Consider the following 8,915-nt stretch of genomic DNA (forward strand, 5'->3'; position numbering starts at 1 on the left):
ACCAAGTTATGAGCAATTTTAGATTTATGCTAATTACTTTCTCAATGCCCAACTGGGCGTTTTTTTACTTTTGACCAAGTGGGCGTTGTAAAGAGAAGTGTATTACGCTGACCAATCAGCGTCATACATTTCTCTCCATTCATGTCTATTTGTACTCAGCACAGCGTGATCTCGCTGTGCTGTCACATACACCCACATTAACTTTACTGAAGTGTCTTGAGTGTGAATAGACATTGCCTCCAGCCAGGACGCGATGTCTATTCACACTCCCGACACTTCGGTAAAGTTTGTGTGAGACTTAATAGCTGCACAGCGTGATCTCGCGAGATCGCGTTATGAATGACAGCACAGAAAGATCACGCTGTGCAGCTATTAAGTCCCACACAAACTTTAGCGAAGTGTCGGGAGTGTGAATAGACATCGCGTCCTGGCTGCAGGCAATGTCTATTCACACTCAAGACACTTCAGTAAAGTTAATGTTGGTGTATGTGACAGCACAGCATGATCTCGCTTGATCACGCTGTGCGGAGTACAAATGGACATGAATGGAGAGAAGTGTATGACGCTGATTGGTCAGCGTCATACACTCCTCTTTACAACGCCCACTTGGTCAAAAAACGCCCAGTTGGGCATTAAGAAAGTAATTAGCATAAAGCTAAAATTGCTCATAACATGGTCAAAAATGATTGTTTTTCAAAATAAAAACCACTGCTGTTCTCTACATTACAGCGCAGATCAGATTATGTAGGAGACAGGGCACTTATAATCTGGTGACAGTGCCTCTTTAAATGTATCTGTTTGTAAGACCACACAAAATAGTGACTAGTTCACATTTCCCATATTTGTACTATATTTGAACATTTATTCTTCTAGGACGTTACAAAGCTTAGAACATAAGCAGCAATTTCTCATATTTTGAAGAAAATGTCAAAACCTTTTTTTTTTAGGGACCAGTGCAGTTCTAAAGTGGCTTTGAGGGGACTATATATTAGAAAACCCCATAAATCACCCCATTCTAAAAACGACCCCTCAAAGTATTCAAAACAGAATTTGGAAAGGTTTTTTTAACCCTTTAGACGATTCACAGGAATTTAAAGGACAGGTGTCGCGAAAGGTTTTTTTTAAATATAAATTACCTTTTAGTGTGTTATTAAAATAAATTTTATTTATTTGTGTGTTTATGTTTTACTTTTTTCTGTTTTCTAACTTTTACCTCACTATGGGGGCTGCCATTTTTTTTTCATCTCTGTATGTGTCGATTAACGACACATACAGAGATGGAATACGGCACATACATCCCCATAGAGAATGCGAACGGGAGCCATTCCATTCACTATGGTGTATGCCGTCTGTGTGGAAACGGCGCATGCGCCGCCCCCACACAGTCCAAAAGGAAGGTCTTCGGCCGAGCGACATCCAGCGCCATTTTCATGTGGACCGGAAGCCGCGGCCAGACAGTAAGATGACTACTTCCGGTCGCAGCTTCCGGACATGTGTTCAGAAGCAAGGACTAGGAGCGGAGGGAGCGGAGGTAGCGGCGGTGGCAGGTAAGTTATGTTTGTGTTTGTTCGTGTTTTACTGTGTGATTACCACTGTGCATTCGCGCAAAAAATGGCGGCACACAGTGTACATTCAACCCCCTCCTTTCTCCTGGCACTAGCCAGGATAAAGGAGGGGGATTAATTGAGCACACTAGAGTGAGTGTGTCTTCTCCAATTTTGCAGCATAAAGCAATGTGGTTGCTTTACCACGTTGCAATGCTGCAATTTTGGGAATTGCTCCCTCTAGTGACCAGCACATGGAAATGTTATAAATTAGAATCTAATTTATAATATTTCCTGACTTGTGAAAATATTAAAAAAATTAGAACAATGTCTAATCATTTATATACTAAATGTTTAACTAAAAAAAATTAAAAAATTCTAGCGACACATTCCCTTTAAAGGAAAGTAGAGGTGAAATGTACAAATTTAATTTTTTATGCAGAAAATTGTTTTTGTTCAATTTATTTCCTGTAAAACAGGTTTTACCATAGAAACGCAACTCTATTTATTGCCCAGATTCCCACATGTGGCCCTAGTTTGCTAATGGACTGAAACACAGGTCTCAGAAGCAAAGGAGCACCTAGTGGATTTTGACGCCTCCTTTTTACTATAATATATTTTAGGCACATTGTCAGGTTTGAAGAGGTCTTGTGGTGCCAAAACAGTGGAAACACCATAAAAAACGCCATTTGGCAAACTACACCCCTCAAGGAATTTATCGAGGGGCATAGTGGGCATTTAGACCCCACAGGTTTTTTGATGCATTTTGTGGAATGAGGCTGTGAAATTGAAAATCACATATTTTTCTGATAAAACTTGCAAATTATTCAATTTTACACAGAATAAAGGAGAAAAAGCATCCCAACATTTGAAAATCAATCTCTCCCGATTACGGCAATACCCAATATGTGGTCATAAACTGCTGATTGGACAAACGGCAGGGCTCAGGAAGGCAGGAGTGCTATTTGGCATGTAGATTTTGCTGGATTGCATTTACAGAGCTTCTGACAGTGGCGTAGCTATAGGGGTTGCAATGGTCGAAGGGCCCCCGTTGCCACACAGCACTGGTGGTGCTTCTAACTGTATTTGCGTCCTTAGGATGCAAATACAGTTCTTTGCAATGCTGAAGCCTCGATCCAGCATTCACTGTGCCGCGAGCGGCTCGGCGCAGGCAGGCACGATGTAGTGACGTCATCGCACCTGTTTGCGCCGAGTCACTCACAGCACAGTGCCGAAGAAGGATCTCCTCATCCAGTCGTGGGAACGGGGATAGGTAAGTAATTATGTTATTACTTTTCTATTAGGTATGTACATATAAGGGGCATTATACTGGGTATGGGGGGGGGGGCATTAAACTATATGGGGGCATTATACTGTATAGGACAGCTAAGAGTGGCATACTGTATGGGGGGCATTATACTGTGTGGGACAGCTGTGGGGGGCATTATACTGTATGGGACAGCTATGGAAGCATTATACTGTATGGGGGGCATTATACTGTATGTGGCAGCTATGGAGGGCATTATACTGTATGGGACAGCTGTGGGGGGGGGCTTTATACTGTATGGGGGTTTTATACTGTGTGTGGCAGCTATGAAGGGCATTATACTGTATGGGGCAGCTAAGGTGGGCATTATACTGTATGGGACAGCTAAGGGGGTCTTTATACTGTATGGGGGCATTTTACTGTATGGGACAGCTATGGGGGCATTATACTGTATGGGGCAGTTATGGAGAGCTTTATACTTGTAGGGGTGGAATTATACTGTATGGAGCAGCTATGAGGGGCATTATACTGTATGGGGCATTATACTGTATGTGGCAGCTATGGGGGAACTATACTGTATGTGGCAGCTATGGAGGGCATTATACTGCATGGCAGGCATTATATTGTATGTGGCAGCTATGGAGGGCATTATACAGTATGGGGCAACTATGGGGGGCATTGTACTGTATGGGGGCATTATACTGTATGTGGCAGCTATGGAGGGCATTATACTGTATGGGGGCAATATACTGTATGGGTCAGCTATGGGGGTATTATACTATATGGGGCAACTATGGAGGCATTATACTGAATGGGGGCATTATATTTTATGGGTGCATAATACTGTATGGGGCAGCTATGGGTGGCAATATACTGTGGGGGCAGCTATAGGGGGCATTATACTGTGGGGGCAGCTATGGGGAGCATTATACTGTGGGGGCAGCAATGGGGAGCATTATACTGTGGAGGCATTCATGGGGTCTGTCGGGCAAGGCGGCTGGTCATAGGAGTTCGCAGGGGTCTGGTGGTGTTGGGGAGGGGTAGTGGGGCCCAAGCTGAATTCTTGCACCAGGGCCCACGAGCCTTTATCTACGCCCCTGGCTTCTGAGGTACCAGTACAGGGGAAACCCCTTACAATTTACCCCATTTTGAAAACTAGACCCCTTGAGGAATTCATTGTAGTTTTCATGGGGTACATGCAACTTTCTGATCAGTTTTTATTCCATTTTTTAAGAGGCAAGGTGACTAAAAAACAGCAATACTATTGTTTTTTTATTCCTTTCACCGTGTGCTATAAATGACATATTCACTTTACTCTGCGGCGTGAACCGACTAAGGTGATACCATATGTTTAAAGTTTTCTTTATATCTTATGGCATTTGCACAATAAAATACTTTAAAAAAAAATCATTTACCTTTTGTCTTGCCATATTCTAAGAGCCATAACTTTTTTATTGTGCCATAGCAACCATTGGCGCCCGCGATCATGTCGCGGGATGTTAATGGTGTTTTAACCCCTATGAAGCCACGATCGCAATTGAACGCGGCTTTTAAGGGGTTAATCGGCGGGGACCACCGCGATCGGTCCCTTCTGAAGGAGCTGTGAGCTGAGACATGCCCTGCAAGACGTAATATTAGGTCATGGAGCACGACCGATGCGCTCATCATGACCTAATAGTACGTCCAGGAGTGAGAAGGGGTTAAAGGGGTATTCCCATAACTGTCATTTATCACCTATCTTGAGGATATGTGATGTGTCTGATCGCCCGGGGCCCCACTAATCACTAAAACGGGTATTGAGTACCCTCTTTCTTCTTGCTGCACCACCTACATGTGCCCTGAGGCTCCATTCAAAGTCTATGGAACTGATGGACACAACCCAGCACTGTGCTTGTTTTCATCGGTACCATAAATTTTATAGGGGTTGTCCCAGAATCGATAATTGTCTGATCGTTAGGACCCCAGCCAATCTCGAGAATGGGGGGTCCCAAACCCCCAGATCCTTCTCACTGCACCTCCTACAGAGGAGGAGCTTGCCCGCCGCTCCATTCAATGTCTATGGGACTGACAGAAACAGATGAGTGCTGTACTCTGCTTTTTCCGTCATTCCCATAAACTTTGAATGGAGCGGCATCGCGCATGCTCGACTGCCGCTCCATTCAATGTCCTCACTATTTTTGAGCAGTGAGTAACAGGGGATTCAAGCTTTGGGGGCCCCAGCGATCAGACAATTATTAAATGTTGATTCAGTGAAAACCCCTTTAAAAGGAGCGGCAGGAGGGGGCGTGGCCAACTGCTGACGTGAGGGGACGTGTGTGGCGGTAGCTCCGGGCCAGCATCCTTCTTAATCTCATGCTGTGACTATAAATCCTGCCAAAATTCCATACCTACTGTGTAAGAAGGGAAGGAAGTCTCCCAAGAGCAGGATGAGACCGACTAAGGCAACTGATGCGGCGGAAAAACTTAAAAATTATGCATGCGTGGTGAACCAAGATGGCGCCGGCGGGAGCTCCTCTGTGCAGACATTCGCAATGGCGGCGGTAGAGGATTCTACACTTGATTTCACGGCTAAAGAAATGACACTACAAGAGGCGTCAGAGAAGCTCTTAACTGCTATCGTCGATACCCGAACATCGCTTACCGCTAAGATTGATGAGGTGAGGGTTGATGTGGGCCTGCTGCGCTGACCTTCAAAATTTGGGAGAGCGGGTGACTGAGACGGAGGGTCGCGTATCCTCCCTGGAAGAGCGCACTGAGGGCCTACCGGCTGATATACAACACCTACACCGAAAGGTGGATTTGTGGCGACAGAAAACGGATGACTTGGAAAATAGGTAGTGGCAAAATAATCTCCGGATTGTGGGATTGCCGGAGAAGGCGAAGGGGCAACACCCTGGAGAATTTGTGGAAAAATGGCTTTGGGAAACCTTCCCTGGAGCCTCATTTTCTATGGCGTTTGCGGTAGAGGGCTCATCGCATACCAGCTAGACCTCCTATTCTGTGAGCCCCCCCCCCCCCAGAGAACCCTGTTAACCCACCTGCTAAATTGTAAGGACCGTGATACGGTTCTCTTGGAGGCATGCAAGGCTGGAGGAATCCGGTTTCACAATACTTAGGTATCCTTTTATCCTGATTTTTCGCTTATCTGTACCGTCAAAGAGCGTCCTATGCTCAGATTAAAAGACGGCTTCGGGACTTGCAGATCCCACATTTAATGGCGTATCCTGCTAGACTTCGAGTTGTGGATGGAGAACTTGCATTATTTTTTAATAACCCATCTGAAGCAGGTGACTGGCTCGCTAAACACAGACGTTCTCCTCGTCGCTAATCCCAATGGCTGTTCGTGCTGGGTGAGATGGATGACACTCCTGGTTCTTCAGTATTGTTTGCTATATATGTTATTACTGATGGTTGATGCAATATGTGCTGTTGCTAAGGATTTGTACATTACTTCACAAAGCTATGTATATTCATCACTTTATTATTCTTGTAGTTGGGCTGTAATAAGCCACATATGGGATTCTAATTGGTAACCAGTTATGTCTCAGTCTAGATTTTTCCTGTATAATGGTGCTGGCCGGGAAGAGAATTGCAGTACTCAGATACTCTTGAGTCTTTACAGCAGACGATACGCTAGCTGTTGAGACTACCCCCTAGATTCTTGGCTGCGAAAAAGTTTGCTCCTGTTGAGAAATGTGTTTTAACGGTTATGATATACGAGTTTATGGGTCAATTGGGATTGCTAGAGATATGTATGTGCTTACACTAAATGTATTAAGACCAATAAGATATAATTACTGGATCAGAAATTTTGATGCTCAGATGTTGGTGCGAGGAGTTTTGGGGTATAGCTGTCAGATAAGTCTTCAACATGGGAGATGGCAGGATTACAGTTAAAGGGAATGTGTCGCTAGAATTTTATTAATTTTTTTAGTTAAACAATTATTATTTAAATTATTACACATTGTTTTCATTTTTTACATTTTTTCACAAGTCAGAAAATATTATAAATTAGATTCTAATTTATAACATTTCCATGTGCTGGTCACTAGGGGAAGCAGTTCCCAAAATTGCAGAATGGTCAATGTGGTAAAGCAACCTCATTGCTTTATGCTGCAAATTTGGGGTAGACACACTCGCTCTAGTGTCCTCACACAATCTCCCCTCCCTTATTCTGGCTAGTGCCAGGAGAAGGAGGGGTTTGAATCTTCAAACCTCCTACACTGTGTGCCGCCATTTTCTGAGCGACTGCACAGTGTAGGAGGATTAGATACTGTGCCAAGCAGACAGTATAACGCTAACATACATGAACATAATACACACATCACATACACAAACATAAATTACCTGCTCCTGCCGCCGCTGCTATTCCTTGCGTCTTCGCTTCCTTGAACATATGGCCGGAAGCCGCGGCCGGAAGTCGTCATCTTACTGTCCGGCAGCGGCTTCCGGTCCACATGAAAATGGCGCCGGATTTCGCTCTGCTAACGAGAATGGAACGGCTCCCGTTCGCATTCTCTATGGGGATGTATTTGCCGTATTCCATCTCTGTATGTGTCGTTAATCGACGCATACAGAGATGAAAAAAAATGGCAGCCCCCATAGAGAAGTAAAAGTAAAAAGTAGAATACAAGAACACAAATAAATAAAATTTATTTTAATATCATACTAAAAGCAATATTATAAAAAATAAATACACTACCGTTCAAAAGTTTGGGGTCACCCAGACAATTTTGTGTTTTCCATGAAAACTCACACTTATATTTATCAAATGAGTTGCAAAATGACTAGAAAATATAGTCAAGACATTGACAAGGTTAGAAATAATGATTTTTATTTGAAATAATAATTTTCTCCTTCAAACTTTGCTTTCGTCAAAGAATGCTCCATTTGCAGTAATTCCAGCATTGCAGACCTTTGGCATGCTAGCTGTTAATTTGCAGAGGTAATCGGGAGAAATTTCACCCCATGCTTCCAGAAGCCCCTCCCACAAGTTGGATTGCCTTGATGGGCACTTCTTGCGTACCATACGGTCAAGCTGCTCCCACAACAGCTCTATGGGGTTGAGATCTGGTGACTGCGCTGGCCACTCCATTACAGATAGAATACCAGCTGCCGGCTTCTTCCCTAAATAGTTCTTTCATAATTTGGAGGTGTGCTTTGGGTCATTGTCCTGTTGTAGGATGAAATTGGCTCCAAACAAGCGCTGTCCACAGGGTATGGCATGGCGTTACAAAATAGAGTGATAGCCTTCCTTATTCAAAATCGATTTTACCTTGTACAAATCTCCCACTTTACCAGCACCAAAGCAACCCCAGACCATCACATTACCTCCACCATGCTTGACAGATGGCGTCAGGCACTCTTCCAGCATCTTTTCAGTTCTGCGTCTCACAAATGTTCTTCTGTGTGATCCAAACACCTCAAACTTCGATTCGTCTGTCCATAACTCTTTTTAACAATCTCCCCCAGTCCAATGTCTGTGTGCTTTTGCCCATATTAATCTTTTCCTTTTATTAGCCAGTATGGCTTTTTCTTTGCCACTCTGCCCTGAAGGCCAGCATCCCGGAGTCACCTCTTCACTGTAGACGTTGACACTGGCGTTTTGCGGGTACTATTTAATGAAGCTGCCAGTTGAGGACCTGTGAGGTGTCTATTTCTCAAACTAGAGACTCTAATGTACTTGTCTTGTTGCTCAGTTGCGCAGCGGGGCGTCCCACTTCTCTTTCTACTCTGGTTAGAGCCTGTGTGTGCTGTCCTCTGAAGGGAGTAGTACACACCGTTGTAGGAAATCTTCAGTTTCTTGGCAATTTCTCGCATGGAATAGCCTTCATTTCTAAGAACAGGAATAGACTGTCGAGTTTCACATGAAAGCTCTCTTTTTCTAGCCATTTTGAGAGTTTAATCGAACCCACAAATGTAATGCTCCAGATTCTCAACTAGGTCAAAGGAAGGTCAGTTTTATAGCTCCTCTAAACAGCAAAACAGTTTACAGCGGTGCTAACATAATTGCACAAGGATTTTCTAATCATCCATTAGCCTTCTAACACAGTTAGCAAACACAATGTACCATCAGAACACTGGAGTGATGGTTGCTGGAAATG

The sequence above is a fragment of the Rhinoderma darwinii genome, chromosome 4 (genome assembly GCF_050947455.1).
Source record: "Rhinoderma darwinii isolate aRhiDar2 chromosome 4, aRhiDar2.hap1, whole genome shotgun sequence".
NCBI classification, from domain to species: domain Eukaryota; kingdom Metazoa; phylum Chordata; class Amphibia; order Anura; family Rhinodermatidae; genus Rhinoderma; species Rhinoderma darwinii.